This window comes from Cricetulus griseus, chromosome 2, assembly GCF_003668045.3.
Source record: "Cricetulus griseus strain 17A/GY chromosome 2, alternate assembly CriGri-PICRH-1.0, whole genome shotgun sequence".
NCBI classification, from domain to species: domain Eukaryota; kingdom Metazoa; phylum Chordata; class Mammalia; order Rodentia; family Cricetidae; genus Cricetulus; species Cricetulus griseus.
The window spans coordinates 435,727,888-435,748,924 of NC_048595.1; the positions used below are offsets into that span (position 1 = coordinate 435,727,888).

Sequence of the window (21,037 nt, forward strand, 5' to 3'; positions counted from 1 at the left end):
TGTTCTCCCATATTATTTTTCAGTTTTTATACATTTTCACAAAAATATTTTTCAAATCATCACTGTTCTGTTACATGTATACCCTTCCCATCTTCTCTGATAGCCTTCATGAGAATCTCATCTTTTCTTTCACAGAGAAAACAGAAATCATGAAATTAGACTTGTTCTGTCATAAATCATTCTAACATGTTTCACATTTGAAGGCAATAGAATGGCTTCTCTACTCTACTGAAAGTAAACAAACAAACAAAAACAGTGAGAGATGTTCCTTCAGGCAAAATGGCTACATGAGAGCTCACCTGAAGGAATACGAGTAGCTGATCAAAGGAACTCGAAAACTCTCAATGCCCTACCGGACCAATCAGGGAAGTTCATCAATGGAGCAAGGCAGACACGTGGGTGGAGCTCTTGTGAGAACCACCATGGAAGACTAGGGTTGTGAGGACTGAAAACCTACTTGTACTTTAGAGTAGAAGTGTGTGCAGAAGAAAGTCACCCATGCCCATGTGAAGATACTGTGGCAAAGTGCCTAGTGTAGAATTTTAAGAACCTAATGGGCATCTTGAAGAGCCAGGCTCTGCACAAATGACAAGGAAGAATCCCTGCTCTGGAGAACTCTGGAGGCAGCTAAGAACAGGGAACACACAGGGAGCCTTTGTGTTGCTGTTGGGAATAGTGACGACTTCCTGGGTTTTGGTTGTGGTAAAACACAACTGATTCATTCAACAAAAGAGTAATCTGCCTTCATGAGAATAACCCAGCATAGAAGGCAGTGGGTTATACTCCAAGAGAGGGGAGCTAAACTGATGATAAGATAGTGCTCAAAAACCACTTTTATTGTGGCAGAAAATGGTGCAGAGGCAAGCACAATGAAAACCCAGCCTTTGATCTCACAGAAAAACTTGTCCTTGGGTGTCTATCGCTCAAAGGACCCTGAGTGCCAAGTACAGACTCCAGTAGCTACATAAGTAATTAGAAAAGAAATTTCTTCTTTCTCTTTAATTCTCTTTCTTACTTGTTGTTGAAACTAGAAGTGGAGGAGTAAGAAAATACAGAAAGAGCGAGGAAGAATAAATAATTCACAAAATAATTGGTATACTTCTGCTTGTGATGTGATTGACATCTTAACATCTGGACTGGACCACTTTTTTAACACTATCTGATATATTTCAAAAATGAAATTGATAAGATGAGTTAGGGAAGAAAAGAATGAAGGTGGGAATTTTTTTCTTTTTTGAACTTCATGTGTAATTGACTTAGTGTGTGTGTGGGGTAAAATAAATGGTAACGGTAATGCATACACAAAAAGGAAATTACTGTATTCTTTTTTTTATTTTTTATTAGTTCAAATTATGAACAAGCTTGCTTCACATGTCAATCCCTTCTCCCTCTTCTTCCCCTTCCCCCAACCCCCACCACTCCTTCTCTCCCCCCCTCCCCATGGAAGCTAGGGCCCTCCACAGGGGCTCCCCAAAATCCACATCATCCAGTATCGGGCCTAGGCCCTCCCCAATGTGTCCAGGCCAAGAGAGCATCCCTTCACGTGGGATGGGTTCTCAAAGTCCCTTCTTACACCAGGGAAAAATACTAATCCACTACCAGGGGCCCCATAGAGTTCCAAGGCCTCCTTGTTGACATCCACTTCAGGGGTCTGGATCAGTCCCATGCTGGCCTCCCAGACAGCAGTCTGGGGTCCATGTGCTCCCCTTTGTTCAGGCCACCTGTTTCTGTGGGATTTACCAGCCTGGTCCCAAATGCTGTATTCTTAAAGAAGAAAACTTTACACCAGTATGGTAGCCTATCAGAGTAGTGAATTTACATATTGCAAATGACAGTTTACCTTGTGCATTTCAGACTTCTTTCTCTATATTTGTCAGTAGCCATTAAATTGTATGTCACCTTTCCATGCTCCTTCGTGATTGAGGAACATGCATTAGTCATTCTAATTATGAAGTGTCTCTTTTATAGCAACAGATCTAAAAACAGCTGACAGAAGTCTTATGTGTAACAATGAGGTTTTTAGAAATCTTAAATGCTCAATTTTATAATAACTTCTAGAATTTCTGCAATTGCTAAGGCCTTCCCTTCTCCAGAATTGATTCAGAAGGTCATCAAGTATCTCTGACATTTTCTCACTAAACTTCACCCTCTAAGGAATTCATCATATGCCCACGTTTCATTTGTCAGACTTTAGACAACATGGCTGGAAGACAGATTTTGACTGATTCACTGACTGATTTAGAACAGGTATCCGGTCTTGGTGACCATGATCAAAACATTCCAATGACTTCATGTTGTCTCTGGAGATACTAAGCCATCATCATCTTTGTCTTCTTCCCAGTCAGTCTCTTCGAAATGGTTTACACTTGATGTCAAAGTGACTCAAAGTTTCCCCAAACTGGCTTCTGGTGAGATCTGATTTTCTTTTCTTTCTTTTTTTTAGAAGAGATAATGCAAAAATATATGTTCATTTGAAACTCACATGTATATTATTAAAAGTCAAATTAAAAGTCAACAATTGTTTTGATGTGGCAATGAGAGCAATTTTTTTTACTGATTATATTAACGTTTTATCTACCTATCAATCTGTATGTCTGTGTGTGTGAGTGGTGTGTGTGTGTGTGTGTGTGTGTGTGTGTGTGTGTGTGTGTATGTGTGTGTGTGTGTGTGTGTGTTCATAGAGTTTATTATTAATTGGGTCTTGACTAGATGGCTCCCATCCTCTAGCCATCATATCTCAATGCCTCTGCCCACATAATTGTCCACAAATAAGATCAGTTTGCAGCTGTGTGTAGATGGCAGCTTAGAGCTAGAGGTGAAAAGCAGCTCTAGTAGATAAATATTCCTCTTTATGCATTGGCACAAAATTAGATTATTAAAGTTGTCAGAAAGCTATAGACCTGCCTGACATGCCACCATGGACTAGGTGGGAAAGACACGACAGATCAGGCCTTTTCTTGCTGAATGGAATAATGTAAGGCTTTCCCTCATTAATTTCCAAGGTCATGGCTGAAAGCATAAATGTTATATTAACTATTCTCCTCTTGAAAATTAAGTAAATATCATAAAACACATCCAAGGTTGATCTTTTTAATTCCATTCTACTAAACCATCATATTGTATTCTGGTAAAAAGAAAAGCAAAGAATTATAAACATTTGTATTTCACTAATGTCAAGATTAAAAATAGAATAGCACATGCAATAGTTCATACTTGTCATTGATACAGTATGTATGTATGTATGTATGTATGTGTGTGTATGTGTTATGTACTTAGAAATAATGAGCTATGACATTTGTCTGTAGGCACATGTTTATTTTTAAATCTCTCTCTCTCTCTCTCTCTCTCTCTCTCTCTCTCTCTCTCTCTCTCTCTCTCTCTCCACCCTTCCTCCTGTATGCATGAGTGAGTGTGTGTGTGTGTGTGTGTGTGTGTGTGTGTGTGTGTGTGTGTACTAGTGTGCATGTGTGTGTAAGTGCATGTTCATCAAGGCCAGAGGACAATGCTGGGGTGTTAGTTCCCACCTTCCACCTGTTTGAAGTAGGGTCTTATGCTGCTGCATAGGTTGCTGCCCAGTTCTATGGATTCTTCTGTCTCCACCTTTCATCTCATTGTACGAGCACTAGAATTACAGACAAATTGTGTCCAGCTTTGCCATGGATTCTGAAGATGCAAACCAGTTTCTCATGCTTGTCCAGCCACAGCTTTTGCTCAGCCATCTCCACAGCTGACATTCTTTGCTTATATAATGGTAATCAATTAATACATTTCTAACCATGGTCAAGACAGAGAAAAAATTTAATATAACTGTACTGTAGTTTCACTATCCCCTCTCCTGAAGTTTTCTTCCTTTTCAGTACCCCAAAGGGAATGAGACCTGCATACTACCTGACTAAGATCCCTTGGCCACTGCTGCATTTTTCACAGCCAATGGGGGATGTTGATGGGGGAAATACTTCTGTGTATGTTTATAAATACAGTACTTGCTTGGCCAATGAGACAGCAGGTTAGGCTGGACTAGGAGTCAAAAAGGATTCTGGGAAATGTAGTAGAGAAGTGGTGTTCCAGACAGGAAGTGACATAGCAAGGAGACTCATATTTAAGAAGAGGAAAAAGGAAGTGTCGCTCTCTTTCCCCTTGGCTCCTGCTCCAGTGGCACGATGTGATTCACCAGCAAGGAGGGACACCAATAAGGCGTCCGATAAGATAAGTCCCATAAAATATATAGATGTATGGTAATTGAGACTGAGCTAACAAATGAGAATCCTAGTCATTGGCCAAGCAGCTTTGAACCTAATACAAGTTTCTGTGTATTCATTTGGGCCTAACTCGGGCAGACAGCTGGAGTAAAGCACACACATGGCTGTGGGGCTCAGGCAGCTTTTGGCAGAAATATTTATCGTAACAGGATGTTGGCAGGAGTCTCAGGGCAGGGGAGGCTAGAACCACCACATACTCTGTGCTTGGTCTGTATCTGTTTGTGACAGTATCATTCAGGTAGCTGACTTTTGCCATTTCTTTCACCTATTTCTCAGGCCTAGTGATGCTAAAATGACCCATTCTCACTAGTGCTGGAGAAATATGGCATGTGTTGATGGCATCCTTGCTCTTTCCCTCAACTCTGCCAACATCCCATTCATTATATTTCACCTATTACATCAGCACAAGCCCCTTCTTTCTCATGTTGGTACTCTCATTAATTCATGCCTTTTATCCCCTTTCAAAAGTGCTTCCATAAAAATTCTGTTCTATCTGCATCTCAAAAGGTGTTTTAAAATTACATTTTAGTGTGGGTTGCAGGACACAATAAACTCTGAACAATTCTCTTATCTGTTAAATGGGAAAACATTCCCAGTACCAAGGATTAAAAGAGATAATATGAAAGCCTGGTGGCACAAGCCTGTAATCTCAGCTATTTGAGAGACTGAGGTAAACAACAACAAAAAAATCCATAAGGCCAGCTGAAACTGAGCTTGCCTATTTACTGAAGGCTCTATGTACAACATCAATATGAGAGAGAGAGAGAGAGAGAGAGAGAGAGAGAGAGAGAGAAGATAAGAAATCTTGGTGTATGCCCAGTACTGGTAAAGCCATCTGGTTTACCTTGGAAAATTCTAAACAATCCTCATAATTTACCTACATCTCCTTCAGTTAGAATCCCGTACTCCTTTGATTTGTCCAGTGTCTGTGTCTAGTCTTCATAAAGGTACTTTTACTTTTGTGTTTTCTTTTTTTGTGAGAGGCATTGAATGGGTGAAATCATAATACTAGATTCATGGAAGTTTCTTCATTTAATAAACCCATGAACCACTTTCATCAACCTACTCATTTGAAATATTATAGTAAGTATTGATAAGCATGCCACTTTAAGTTGTTGATGCAACCAAGATATACTAATTCTCCAGTCTGTGCTTCCTCCATCTACATGGCATAAGCCACATACATTCTCTTGTTTCTATTTGCTTATAAATTATATTTGTTAAGAAATAAGTCTATCCTTCCTTGATCATTTGATATTTGTTTTTCAAAACCATTTTGATTTTCTAACATTTTTATCTTGTTGCATGTTATCATAATTTGTTAATTGTGACAATTGTCTCATATTCCACTTTATGAGTAATTTGCTCATTCATTGTCCTTTAATGGAACCTAAATCTATCTAGAGATAGAATCTAGCTCCAGGCTTGTTATGGTGACAAATTAATGTTACTGACATTTTGATATTGAATATCCTTGTTGTCTTTACTTCAATTTCCCTTATTATAGTGTCTCTACTCAAACTTCTTATTGGCTGTTTCTTGAAGTATAATTGCTGAGCCTCAGATATATGAATACTCAATCTTAAAAGGGAAATTCCCAGGAATCCACAAGGATAACCCCAGCTAAGACTCTAAGCAATAGTGGAGAGGGTGACTGAACTGGCCAGTAACTAACTGATAGAAGCAGATGCATAGATACACAGCTAAACAACAGGCCAGATTCCTGGAGTCCAGTTGAAGAGAGGGAGGAGTGGTAATATGAGCAAAGTAGTCAAGACCATGATGGGGAAACCCACAGAAAGAGCTGACCCAAGTTAGTGGGAGCTCATTGACTCTGAACTGACAGCCAAGGAATCTGCATAGGACTGAACTAGGTCCTCTGAATGTGGGTGACAGTTGTGTGGCTTGGACAATTTATGGAGCAACTGGACCAGGATTTATCTCTAGTACATGAACAGGCTTTTTGAAGCCCTTTCCCTATGGAGGAACACTTTGCTCAGCCTAGATACAAGGGGGAGGGCCTTGGTCCTGCCTCAATGTGATGTGACAGACTATGTTGACTCCCCATGATAGGCCTCACCTCTTTGAGGAGTAATAGGGGGTGGGATGGGAGGAAGGTGGGGGGGTGGGAGGAAGGAAGGGAGGGGCAACTGAGATTGGTATGTAAAATGCAAAGATTATTTTTTAAAAAAGATAATGTGGTACTTTCTCAAAGTGCAATCATTCTTATGATTTGCCAGTTGTAGGGTATGGGATATAGCTCAGAAAACAGAGACCCCTCCCACATCACTAATGTAATGTTATTATTCATTTATGTTACTGAACATTCCTTTATTCATTTCTTATGCAAGGGGTTTCCTTTTTCCTCTGGAATTGCTTTTTTGTCTTTTTCCCATCCTTTCAGTTGCATTATGCTTTAAAATTGAATCTTAGAATACTTTAGTGTCTGCTCCATGGTTTTCTCTTCTGGGGATCCAAATTAGAACCTTGAATGTGCTAAACAATTACCCCAAAGCTAAATCCACATTCCCATATATATATTATAGTTATATATAATATATAATTATATAGATTTAAAATTTATAGCTATTTTTAACCTGTGTGCATAACTTGTAATTTATATTTTTATTGTCATTGAGGCATTTTTTTTTGTGCTAAAGCAAAAATGTAATCTACTGATGTTTTCCTGTTAGTCATTACTTGCTTGTTTAAAAATATTCCTCACTCAGGTGGTAGTGGCATACACATTTAATTCTAGCAAGGAGGCAGCCTGCCTGGTTTACACTATAAGTTCCAGGACAGCAAGGACTACAGAGAGATCCTGCCTCAAGAACAAATATATATATATATATATATATATATATATATATATATATAATATATGTTCCTTCATCCAAGAGCTAAAAGATAACAATGTTTCTACAAGTGTATTCAATGTTTGGTTATGATTTTTAAGCCATAAATTCAAATTTAACAATTAAAAGTCTATCAACGGCTGGGCATTGGTGGCACATGCTGTAATCCCAGCACTTGGGAGACAGAGGCAGGCGGATCGCTGTGAGTTCGAGGCCAGCCTGGTTTCCAGAGCGAGTGCCAGGATAGGCTCCAAAGCTACACAGAGAAACCCTGTCTCAAAAAAACAAAAAAAAAGTATATCAATGAAGGATTTTCATTACCCAATTAAGTAGTCTGATTAAGAATGATTGACCAAAACAAACGAAATTGTCTATTTTTACATTTGATATATAGTTCCTGAGAGGCAAACTGCATCTTCCCTTTGGTTCACAATCTCTGAGGAGGTAAATCTTGCTCTTCCAGGATATATCCATAACATCAGAGGACAATGTGGGGACAACTCAAACAGAAATTGAGAACTAACACAGATGTGGAGAGAAAGAACATCAGAATGCAGAAGAGCTAGACAGATACTATGTATTTTCCAGCATGGACTTTTTATTATCCTCTGATCTTTCTGTTACATTTGTGTGTGTGAGTTTGTGTTGTTATAACAACATACCCATATAAAAATGTTTTTAAAGAGAAAAGGTTTTCTTTGTCTCATTGCTCCTCTGGAAGTTCCAGCTCAAGATCAGACAGATACATTGTTTTGGGTGCTCCTGGGCTTTGGATAGAAACAGGAAGAGCATGTGGGACAGCGGACTCTCTGAAATGGGACAGGAAGTGGGTAAAAGATATAACAAAAATTAGGTCTCAAATTCCACAACCCCTTTCTGAAGCATTCTGTATGCACCCCAAGATCCACATGTTAGGATTGGTCTCCAGAGTGGTTCTGCTAGGTGGAACCTCAAGAAGTAAGAACTTTATGGAAGATCTTCTACCATTTGTCCTCAGATGTACAGAGCTCCCCAAAGTTCCTGGGTCCTAGTCACCATGCACATTCTTTCCTCAAGTGGTCTTTCTTCTCCACAAATACTGACAAAAATATAGTAAACCACAGTGTTATATTTTATACCGTGTTTGATTTTTACTTTTATTTGCATTCTGAATATATGTTTGTAGATTATTTCAGTTGATTGTGAAGACTTGTTTACAGATTCATGAAAGATAAGTCTATAGCTTTATAGATTTTAAAAGACTTATTAGTTTTTACTTATGCACATGTGTTTTGCTTGCATGTCTGTTTGTACGCTGTGTATGTATCTGATGCCTGCAGAGGCTGGAAGTGGATACCAGATCCCCTGGAACTAGAGGTAAGAATGGTAGTCATCTGCTTGTCTTCTCTAAGTATAGCAGGTGCTCTTGACTGCCAAGCCATCTCTCCAGCCCCACTGGAAACTCTTTCTGCTATGCAGGCAAGAAGAAAATGCTGCTTAACATCATGAATGCTTGGTGACTGCACTAGAACATCATGGATGCTTGGAGACCGGACTAGAGTTCCACATAGCACAGAGCACGTCTAAGGCACTTTTAGAAGGTTTATTGAATGAATGGGTGGCAGAGCAGGAGGTGCAGAATCCATAAGGAAGGGTGAAGATTGCAATGCTTGAGGAGACAATGAAAGCCAGCATGAATGCTGTTCAAAGGGCTGGAAGAGACTGGAATGGGGACAAGGAGGCCAGCGGAGGGTAAGCACATAACACAATCTTAGGAAGGACCTGTCACTATACAGTTTACATAAATGTCTCCATGAACCTCAACATGACTGTGAATGGTTTCTCTGAACTTTGTAATGTAACATCCCTGTATTGTGTGTTGAAAGCCCTGGTCATTGTGTCCTTCAAGGAGTGAAGCAGGGATGTTTAATATGGAGATTTTATAGCAGCAAGAACACTAAAGGAAATATTTTGCATACTAATTGTCATTGTGGTTGACCTGTTAGCACATTCTAGATGCACAGATAATTAGCCATTGCAACTGCCAGGAAATTCTAACACCTACACTTTATTTTAGCACTTGTGAAAACAAAACCACATTCAAAACAGTTTTAGGACCCCAGAAATGGGAAGGGTCTAGAAACAATATGTTCTGCAAAGTAATAAAATAGTTCTTGTATACATCTCCACAAATCAATAGCCAAGCAACTAGTATTATTTTAAATATTATTTTTTTAAATATTTTTATTTTTCACACTTTATATTGGTGTTTAAAAATGATAGCACTGTTTTGCATCTCAATCCCATCACAAAATTACCAGGAACTATAATAAAACCCATACATATTTCTTGAGTATTATGTAATGTTGCCATAAACAAGAAGGGTAAAATATGAAACTCAATTGTATTCTAACATGGAATTATTTGGCCGATGTGTGCTCTTCTATGAAAAACCTTTCAGGCAGTCATGAGAGGGATTAACACACATGAAAAGAAGAGCAGCTGTTTGCTTGCCACTGGCTTCCTAAAGGACTGTTGGTGACTTAGTGATAAAACCCAAGTGTCCTTTATTTCATAACCAGTGATTTCCCCAAAGACTGAGACTTAGGGAAAAGTTAAATCTTAGGCTTAGTTGCTACAGAAGTTCAATAGATCTGGGGCTAGATTATTCTGTGAGACACATCTCTTCATTCACATAGTTGGTCATCAGTGACCTCAAGAGAACAATGAGAGTAACAATGGTTTGCCACTGAAAGCTTTCTAGACATAGAAATATTAAGAGCTAATGTGGTAATTGGCATATTTGCTGTCATTTGTATTACTGAATTTGTAATTATGTATTAATGGTTAGTTATAAAAATTATTTCATTGACCCCTCGTACATATAAGTAGACTTAGAATGCCAAATCCTATACTCTTGAGTATCAGTCTTGGGCAATCTTAGTGTTTTAGAAGGCTTGCTGCTAGCAATTTTCTGTTTCCAAGTCCTGAAAAATTTGAGAGGGGAAATATGGGGGATGAAACTGTAAGTAAGGCATGATAGCAGAGCTAAACTCAACCAGGGGCCAAAAGAGTTTCCTAGTATCTCTCTCCCCGCCTGAGTAGACTCATTCCACCACTCACTGGTAGTCAGCTCAGAAGCACACCACACAGAGATGTGACCTTCAGAAGCAGAAGGCTGGGACAAGGAGGCAGGCATCCATTCCCCAGTTCACATAGGAGTTAAATAGCTTCTCCCTGGGAAGTCCAGGCATGGGGCGGAGAATGGAAACAAGTGTGATTGCTTCTAGAAATGTGTAAATAGGAGTAGGTAGCACCAGAAAAGCTTTCTCATTAAAGACAAAAATGGGAAGCATGTTTACACAGGAAAATGAGTCTGTTTCAAATTTAACTTCTACATCTCCAGAAATAACTCTCACTCACAATCATGAAGATGCCCTTTATGTCTAAATTATTTACTTTTACCACACTTGTGCATGACCATAAACTAATAACTTTAAATATGTAGAGCATTTTTTTTACAAAACTTGACTAATGGTATGATATTTTATTCAATATGTTATTTTAACATTTTATAAATATTGATACAAATCAATGTAGATCATGAATATTAAAATCACATAGTATTTTATTATATGGCTGTACCATATGCCCATTGATACAGGCATGTGGGAGTTTTACCAAGTATTGTTATCAGTGTTCTTACTATATTATTTCTATTCATGTGTGAGAGACTGTCATGGGATTTTAACTTAGTCTAGAGGAGAACTTTTGGTGTAGAGATAAATAACTTCCATTGTCTCTTCAAGGATATATTAATATCATCAGAGTTGCTTTCCACTGCAGTGATACCAGCTAATAATCTCTCCAGTTCTCACATCAGGGTTAGGCAAGCTCACTTCCCTCTTTTAAGCATCATTGAACAGAGAGATCTACTTTGTAGACAGGTTAGTTTCAATCTGGAAGAAGAGAGAGATAATTGTGTATTTGAGTGATGTATTCCCAGTTATGCCCCTCCCATTTTCCCTCTCTCCCCCCTCCCTCTCTCCCTTCCTCTCTCTCCCTTCCTTCCTCTCTCCCTTCCTCCCTTCCTCCCTTCCTCCCTTCCTCCCCCTTTCCCTTCCTTTTCATGTTTAAGGCAAGGTCTCACTATATAGACCAGGCTGACCTGGAACCCACAGACACCGACCTGCCTTCCTTTGCCTCCCTGATGCCAGGGTTAAAGGAATGAGCTACTACACCTAAGTAGTCCCCATCTCCATATGTACTAACCTAATAAAACACTTCTTTGGTGTAATGATTAATTTGTTAATTTTCCTGTGCTAATGTGTCCTCAGAAAGCATAATTTCTAGGTGGGCTTGTGAGAGAATTTTTTGGAAGATATTAGAATTTGAATTGATAGACTGAGTAAAAACATCTCCCTTTCTTGTGTGAGTGGGTGTCCTAGAGTCCTGGGGAAACTGATCTGCCTTATTCAGCTGAAGCATCCTTCTCATGTTCTTAAACAGAAGTGCCTTTATCCTTTGGCTTTCAGAACTTCAGATACTGGCTGAATTACCTCATGGGATTTTCTCAGTCTCCAGGGTACACACGTCAAACAATAGGACCTCTTGGCCTTCTTAACCATATGAGTCAATTCCCATAATAAATTTCCTTTTTAAATATATGTATGTCCTGTTGGCTATGTTCTTCTGGAGAAGCCTGTGTAAAGTACCCAGAGGATGTGAATTAAGAAAGAGGCTGTGGAATAAAACACATTCTATCTTTCTTAATCCTGCATGCATCTTCTGCCTGTTGGTCTTTATCTTTCTCCAGGACTTTCTTGGCCATATTAATATCACCCACACTAGTGCCTTTATCTTATTCTGAATATAGAGCATATTGAAGCTATCCTCTTATCCTCCCTCAATCTTTCATTCATTTTCCCATCTCAGTTGTTGTGTTATGCTCTGTAAACACTATTCAATCTATTATTCAGTTCATTAACTTTCTCTTCTACAATAACCCATACATAGAATTTTAATCACGGTGGCAGGTGTTGTCTTGCAGCTATTTATAGAAGGGGCAAGGTGTCAGCTATCAACCATCAGAGTGGTGATTAGTTTCAATATGTGAGCTTTAAGTAGATATACAAATATCCAGCTTATAGGAATACATTGTCTTCTGGTTTTATAAAAACAAATGTTCATGATCATGTAGCCCAAGAGATAAACATGGGAAGGGGTGGTTCTTGTTTAAGTCTTCACAATTCAGAAAGAGGAGTGCTATTATTCACTTCCAATCTTTCCAAGATTCTATCATCTTCATCTTTTATCTTTCCAGGTGGTTATTGTTTATTCACAATTGTGATCATTATTCACAGTTTGCTCTCTTGCCTTGTGAGTACCTGCCAGTTCTAAGATGTGATTTTGGCAGCCATAATCAGTTCTCTTTGGGCAATTACACTCACAGGTGTTTTTCTCCTATACATGTTTTCTTGAACCTCCCAATACATACCATCTACTTCTAGACACTGTGATTCCCATCCTCTGTCCTCAAATTATAGCTTGGTAACTTGCAGAGAGAAAGTGCTTACTGCATGTTTATTAGTCGAATAAATATAAGGAACAGACCAGATTCAAAATCAGAAATTCATCTTTTAAAAGGGACTTGTGTTGGATAATATAAAAAGTTGGTGGCCATACCATGTTAGAATGAATGCCATTTAGGATAGTAAAATCAAGTGCTTTGAAATACATCAATCTTGGTTTAAATCTATGTTTTGAACTGATAAATGCTATCAATGTAAATTGTTAACTTTCTGAATTTGATCTTTCTTCTCTGTAAAGTGATATTGATAGAGACAATTCTGAGAGTTGTCCTACAATAATGAAAATATTAAAATTTGTAGAAAGCCCAGCACAAGTGACTTCTGGGAAGAGGTTCAACTTTTATTGTTGCATCTTCTATCCTAATCACTTTTATACATTCCCCAAAGAAACTTGAAACACACACACACACACACACACACACACACTATCTAGAGATTTCCATCAAAAATCTGATATTTTTAGTATAACACTTCAACTCAATGAACCATAGCACTAATGAAACAATATATATTGCACAATTCGTATCATATATTTGGTTTTAATGTTAGAAAATTGTATCAAAATGAAAATATGTATTACTCGAAATTACTGATCATTGTTCAGAATAGGCTATTTTTGTGGTTTTTGAGAAACAATTTTTGAGAAACAATTTGCTGAATGACATAACTTCCTTTTCTACTTCTCTTCAAGCATTATAAAAATAAATGCTTGATCATCATTCATATACACATACACACTCACACACACACACACACACACACACACACACACACACACAAATAAATGCTTGAAGAACAATGACAATAACAATAGACACACTAATTTGGAAGGGGAAATCTCATAGTTCTCATCATGAGATAAAGATCTACATGTCACTAAATACAGCTGAGAGAGGGAGAATTAATTTTTCCAAGAGATGAGCCACTTAATTGGTTATCAAATACAAAGTGGTCCTCTCTGAAGTTAAATGCACACAAGCAACAAAAATGGACTCCGGGAGGAGTTTAAGGAAAAAAAGGGAACAGGGAAATGATGTTATTATATTTTACCTAAAAATTTTAAAAGAAAAAATGGAGAGAAGCAATGATGCCAAACCTAGTTGACATAGGATAATTCCTAATTGTTTTATATTCAGAGACAAGAGGAAAAGCATTGACCTCAGAAATTAAGAACAAATGTATAATCCAATAAAAGTAATAATTGAGGCTTTTATTCCTTGTCTCTTCCCGAATGCTACATTTAGTGGTGTTACTTTTGAATTAGTGGTTTGCATTTCGCTCCAGTGGATTTCACAGAGACTGGCATTTCAAAAAGTTCTCAACATTTTACTGCTTAAGATCATCCAGGGCTTTGACTTTACCTTTGAAAGACAGGCATCTTTCCACACTGCATCCTTTCTGTGGCAGACAGTTCTAGTCAAGCCAGTGACACAGTGCATATTTTTTTCATATAGACACAGATGATGCTGATCTTAAGCAGGCTTACCATTATGTGGCTAATTGATCTTTGCAGGCATGTTAATGGTCTGTAGAGCAGTAGCAGAAACAATAACATGAAATGCTAGATGTTGCTCAAAGTTAACTCTCTGGTCCCAACAAACTTACTTTTAAGCAGAAACTTTGGAAGCTGGTCCCCTCACTCCAATCTAGTTTTGAATCACTACTCCTATATGGTCCAACCCATTCCTCTACTCAATAACTAAGTCCATTTTCACTATTAACATAATTCCTACATTTTCAACACCAACATGCTCAGATCTTTCTTCCAGCCATTAGGGATAAGTCCTGACTGATTTAAATCAGTCTGGTGTATTTTACTTTGCCAGTGGTTGGTCTGGGAGAGAACTACTACTTTCTTCCTGCATTTATCAAGATATGTGACCTCTAGAATGAAAGCTGGGAAATTCTATTTCAGTAGGGATGGTGAGAGATGCAGAAACCTCAGCTTGTTTGGTAGATAGTCTCAAGGGAATGGAGAAGAGGCAGGCCAATCTGGTGCGTGGATATAATGTACAATTCTCCACTGAGGTGAATGGGTTGACAGAAGCCTTTCAGCAAGAGAACGAATCAACTGACATACAGAGGGGTAGATAATTAGTAAATGCCAGTGAAGAATTGGAATTTTGAAAAAGAATGGATCATAATGGAAGATTTTTAAACAGGAAGTAACATGCATGATATCGGGGAAAACATTAGCATAGTGTTGAGGGGTTGGAAAAGATAAATTTGGTGTTTTAATTTATAATAATTAAATAGCATTTTAGAGAGCATCTAATGCCATCTGTTCAGTGCTTGGCTAGGGAATCTCAGGAGGACCTGCACAAAGCCATATGCATAAAGTTTATCACAGCAAAATTGCAAATATGCACAGCTGGACAAAAATCAGAAACACACAGAGGAGTCTGAACAAGGCACATGGCTTCTCTATTCTTCCTTCCTGGGTGTGGTCACATAGATCACATTCTCTCAAAGTAGGAAAAATGCTGCACATTCCATGAGATGTCTTCTCTATGGAAGGTTATCAGAGGGCAGCCACATAGACATTGTTCACTTGTCAACCAGCAAAATCCTGTGTTCCCATTAAAAAGGGAAACTGTCCATCATGAATCATTGCATGGAGCATTCTTTATGCACAGCCACCTTGCCAGTGAGAGAAAGCTTTGGAAGCTAGGCCAAGAGCTAGCAAAGAGCCCAACCTCAAAATCAGAACCTTTTAAAGGAAGCAGTCTGGGCCTGCTATAGTAACTCTTTTCTGAGAAGTAGATTACCTTTTGAAAAGGTAAAAGTAGCCATGAATATTCTTTTTTAAAACTAGTTTATTTATGTATTTTCTGTGTGCTTTCATTTATTTTTTTCTTTTTTCTCTCCATTTTTATTTAAATTAGAAACAAGATTATTTTACATGTCAATCCCAGTTCCCTCTCACTCCCCTCCTCCTCTGCCTCCCCAACTAACAACCTACCTATCCCATACCCTTTCTGATCCCCAGGGCTGAGGCCTTCCATAGGGGAGTCTTCAGAGTCTGTCATATCCTTTGGGATAGAGCCTAGGTTCACATCTTTGTGTCTAGGCTCATGGAGTATTACTCTGTGGGATGGGCTCCCAAAGTCTATTCCTATGCTAGGGATAAGTACTGATCTACTACAAAAGGCCCCACAGATTTCTGAGGTCTCCTCACTGATACCCATGTTCATGGGGTCTGGATCAGTGCCATGCTGGTTTCCCAGCTATCAGTCTGGGAACCAAGAGTTCCCTCTTGTTCAGGTCAGCTGTTTCACCAGCCTGGTCTTGACCCCTTGGCTCATCATTCCTCCTTCTCTGCACCTGGATTCCAGTTCAGTGCAGTGTTTAATGTGGGTGCCTTCTTCCTCTTCCACCGGCTGCTGGGTGAAGGCTGTAAGATGGCATGTAAGTCAGTCATCAATCTCATTATCAGGGGAGGGCATTTAAGGTAGCCTCTCCTCTGATGCTTAGATTGTTAGTTGGTGCCATTGTTGCCATGAATATTCTTATTTCATATATATTTAGCTGGTAAAATATATCAAATGTGTTCTGTGATGGTTTCAGTTTGATAGTAACTGGAGTCTATAGCTATAAAACTCTAAATACACTTGATTTCCTCTGATATTATTATAACGGAATTATTACTTGAATAGTAGGAAAAGAAGTGATGAAGTTGCAAGACTTTAACAACTCCCTAAGATACTAGGAAAACAGCAAACCATAAAAACAAGATCCTAGACTTCAGTAAATAACAATCACCTTGCTATTTTAAAAAATTATCTGGAATCCATGTAAAGGGTTAATGATTTTTGGCATTTGCATGGATTTTATATAAAACCTAATGAAAATAAAATATTAATCTGAGGAGTGCATTTAACCTGAAAAGACAGTGTTAAAGCAGGGAGTTGATAAGCTGATGAAAGCACATTGCCATTATACATGAAGTATGAACACATTCAGATTATTTTTGTTGTTGTTTGTTTGGTTTTTCGAGACAGGGTTGCTCTGGAGACCAGGCTGGCCTAGAACTCACAGAGATCCGTCTGCCTCTGCCCCCCCCCCCCCCCCCCGAGTGCTGGGATTAAAGGCAAGTGCCACCAACGCCCAGCTCACATTCAGAATTTTTTATGTAAAATCACAGTATTAATTTTCACTGAAAGCTGAGAGGTGATGGAGTAAGAATGCTTCTGTTTTATGTTGGAAATTTTTCTGTCTCCCTGTGTATCTTGTATCAACTCAACTTGTAGGAATAACAGATACATCCAACAAACAGAATCAATGTTGATAGGTTGGTTCCAAAATCAGACTGTTTGCCAAGAGGGATACTTTATCTGATCACTTCTTACCTTTTGGTTAAGATCATGCATCCTTCTATATATGACATATAGATATAAAACAAGGATATGCCTTCTATAATTACTAGCAAGACCCAGAGCCTTTAGATTAAAGGTTCATCAAAACAAACAAACAAACAAACAAAAAACAGCTTCTTCATAGTCAGTGGAAGGAAAGGCTTTAGTTTTCACGTATCAGCAATGAGAATTATGCATAAACGACAACTCAGCATCTCTTGGTTGACTTCTTAGTTGTATGACATAATGTTACAGCCTGAACAAAAACAGTTAATGTATTTTTTATGGACTGGATTGCAGAAATAGCCTGAAAGGTCTCTCAAGACCTCAACTTAATTATGCATCCCAAATGGTAGTTGTGTTGCTAGAATCAGTAGTCCAGTTGAGGTAATGTATGTACCATATTCCATTTTATAGCTTCTCGTGAGGTAAATAAATGGCGCAGTTTTGCTGCCCTGCCAGTTTTTTTTTTTTTAATTTTATTTTATTTTATTAGTTCTAGTTAGGGAACAAGCTTATTTCAAGTCCCTTCTCCCTCTCCCTCCCCTCACCCCCAAACTTTCTCCCCCACCCCCAGCCCATCCCCCCAACCCCATCCACCCACTACTCCCCAGGCAGGGTAGGGCCCTCAACGGGAGCTCAGCAAAGTCCACCAAGTCTTCCTATGCTGATCCTGGGCCCTTCCCCATGTGTCCAGGGCCAGAGTGTAACCCTTCATATGGGATGGGCTCTCAAAGTCCCTTCTTGCACCAGGGAAAAATACTAATCCACTACCAGAGGCTCCCTGGAGTGCAGAGGCCTCCTTATTGACATCTATGTTCTGGGGTCTGGATCAGTCTTGTACAGGCCTCCTGGACAGCATCTGGGGTCGATGTGCTCTCCCTTGTTCAGGCCAACAGTTCCTGTGGGTTTCTCCATCCTAGTACAGACCCCTTCGTTCTTCATTCCTCCCTCTCTTCAACTAAATTCCCGATTTCGGCTCATTGTATATCTGTGGATGTCTGTCTCTGTTTCCATCAGCCACTGGGTGAGGGCTCTAGGATGGCATAAAGAGAAGTCATCAATCTCATTTTAGGGGGAGGGTTTTTAGGTTATCCTCTCCACCATTGCCTGGATTGTCAGATCGTGTCATCCTTGTAGGTCTCTGGAGATCTCCCTGGTTCCTGATCCCTTCTCGGGCCTACAGTGGCTCCCTCTGATATCGTTTCTCTCATCTTGCTCTCTTTCCTCTATTCTTCCCCCAACTCAATGTTTCTGCCCCTCCATTTCCTCTCCTCTTCTCCTCTTCTCTTGCTCTTATTGTAGCAGCTCCTTCCCCCCCCACCCTCATGCCCCCAATTAGTTCGGGAGTTCATGCCACTTCCATTCCTGGGGACCATTTAACCCTTAGAGTCCTTCATGTTTCCTAGTTTCTTTGGTGAAGAGCATTATATACTGGTAGTCTTTTGTTCTATGTCTAAAATTCATATATCAGTGAGTACATACCTTGCTTGTCTTTTTGTGACTGGGTTACCTCACTCAGGATGGTTTCCTCTAGTTCCATCCATTTGCCTGCGAATTTCAAGATTCCATTGCTTTTTTCTGCTGAGTAGTACTCCATTGTATAAATGTACCACATTTTCTCAATCCATTCTTCAATAGAGGGGCATCTAGGTTGTTTCCAGGTTCTGGCTATTACAAACAATGCTGCTATGAACATGGTTGAACATATGTCCTTGTTGTAAGTACATGCCCTATTTGGGTATATACCCAAGAGAGGAATGGCTGGATCTTTATATGCAGCCTAATCAGTATTTTTATGTGAGGGGGAAAACTTTGTCTAAGCTTCTCTTCTGCAATGTAGCTGACAGAAATAGATTGTCACACAAAGTAAAAACTACCATGATGAACAGATTCCCCTACTGGTCTTTATGGGAGGATGCATACAGGTAGGGAAATCAGATTAGATATAGGTGAGCTACAGCTGCCAAGCACTGTGGTAATTAGTGGCTGTTTTTATATGTTACTATCTTCAGGCCATCACCTTGAGTTTAAAACGTAGTTGTCCTATTGTGCCACTTTCAATCTTGGTCAGAAAGGACTTATTATGGTGGCTAGTGGTTGATAGACAGACTGATACTGTCCAAAATATTAAGATTAAAGAACTATGTCTGTTTGACCACAGATTGGACATCGATATCACCCACTGTCCCCTAACAGGACTCAGGGAAAAACATGGCATAGGAGACAGAATGAAGGCCAGAGTTGGAGCATGGGACAAGTGCCATATTCTGGACATGACATAGCTGCTGCACACTCGAACCCACAGTCCATAGGGTTTCCCACACAAGATCAAGTCAGTTAACCATTTCAGTATCCATGGGCTATGGGGCTACCAAAGCCCCAATCCTAGCTAAGGAGCTATTAGCAATGATGGCAGATAAAGACATTCTTTTAGAGCAAAGTGAACACACTTCTATGTCCTGTTTCACTTTTCTCTCGTTTATTGCACAGTTAGTTATTCACTAGATATTCAGCCTTGAGACTTCTCATAGCTCTAGCTCTGTTTTATGACTATTTTACAATTACCTGGAGTATACTCAACAATGCAGAAAAAATACTGCTTCCTTTTTAGTTCATTCAAAACTAAGTTCTGAACAATGCATCTCCCTCCCTTTCATCATCTCTGATTTTCAATTGAATTAATTTCCTTAGAACCCAAACTGTTCATTGTCTTTTGTGGTAGTAGAACATGTCCATTAAAATATATCCAACTATGGATGCTAATGGATTGAGGTAATAAACAGGGTGTGAAGAAACTAGTCCAACTATCCAGGGATTCGTCCTTTTTTATAAGTAATGTAATCACCTGTGTCCTGGTTAAAGATGACTGTTCCATGGGTTGGAAATAATAGTTTTAGAATTTGAGTTTCAAATAACAAAGATCAAGTCTGATGTGCATGGCTGGTCCATACTTTGATTTCTATTGCCTTGGGTTCTTGCAGAGCCTGACTATTTTCTTGAATACTATCTGTTTGTGTAGACCCAATACTTTGGGAGAATGGGTGCCATGTGATACCTTTATATGCACAAAATACATTCAGCATCGAAAGTGTTTTTTAAGCCTCAAGGGCTGCACCCCTATTTGAGAAGTAGAGATTCCCAGGATGGAATGAGAGGAACCACTGTAAATGGGTGATGAGATAAAAGCTTATGGATCCTTGGGGAAGAGGGCAGTGTTGCTGATAATCGACCTGTGACATTCCTTAGGCAGTGTACAGGCCAGTGACACACTCAATGGGAGAATATGGGGTAGATTCATAGGCTTAACAGTCATTTTATGCTAAGCATTTCTATGGAAATTTAGCCTAATTCTATCATCTGATAGACAAATAATTTCAAATTTGGACAGAGATCCCCAAAACTTAACAAGATTTCCACTTAGTATTTGGGGAACTCAAGATTAATATGTAAAAATGATGGTTTCAGTCAACAACACAATAGCTAAAGAAATATTCTCGTAAGAATTTTCCTTTTAAAATCGCTTTTGGCAGAAATAGGGATTCACACAAGTCTTAGAATACAGGTTGTCAGTTTCATTGAACATTTTAAACAATATAGTTTTGGGTTTTGTTTGTCTCAGTTAACAGAAACTTTGTTGCTAACGACTGGCTTTGTGTCATAGCTGACCTTCTGAATGGAAGCATGCTGTCTGGTTCTCAGAGAAGCATGCTGTCTTTATCCGTTTCATCTGAAATACTTGAAGCTTCTTTACACTTTGAAGCTCCCATAGAGGGGATATTCATTGTGTTTCAAGAATATCACTGTCTTTGAAAATTGTTTACAGAGATATGTGTCAAAATCTGATAGAAGCATATGCATATCTGAAGTAAAGGTTTTTCATGAGAACCTCTTGTATATTACTATTTTCAAGTCAGAAAAATATAAGGCAAATATCACACAAATATGGTTGTTCTTTCTCGAGCATGTTATTTGCATTGTAAAATTTCTTGGGTAGA

At 39.0% G+C, this 21,037-nt stretch overlaps 1 long non-coding RNA gene across 1 annotated transcript; it reads left to right on the top strand.

Moving 5' to 3' along the window:
• The first annotated feature begins 4,283 nt into the window (after positions 1 to 4,283).
• LOC113833592 lies at positions 4,284 to 13,002 on the top strand. Its single transcript, XR_003481569.2, has 2 exons — positions 4,284 to 8,470; positions 8,573 to 13,002. It is a non-coding gene; the product is annotated as an uncharacterized LOC113833592 (long non-coding RNA).
• The last annotated feature ends 8,035 nt before the right edge of the window (positions 13,003 to 21,037 follow it).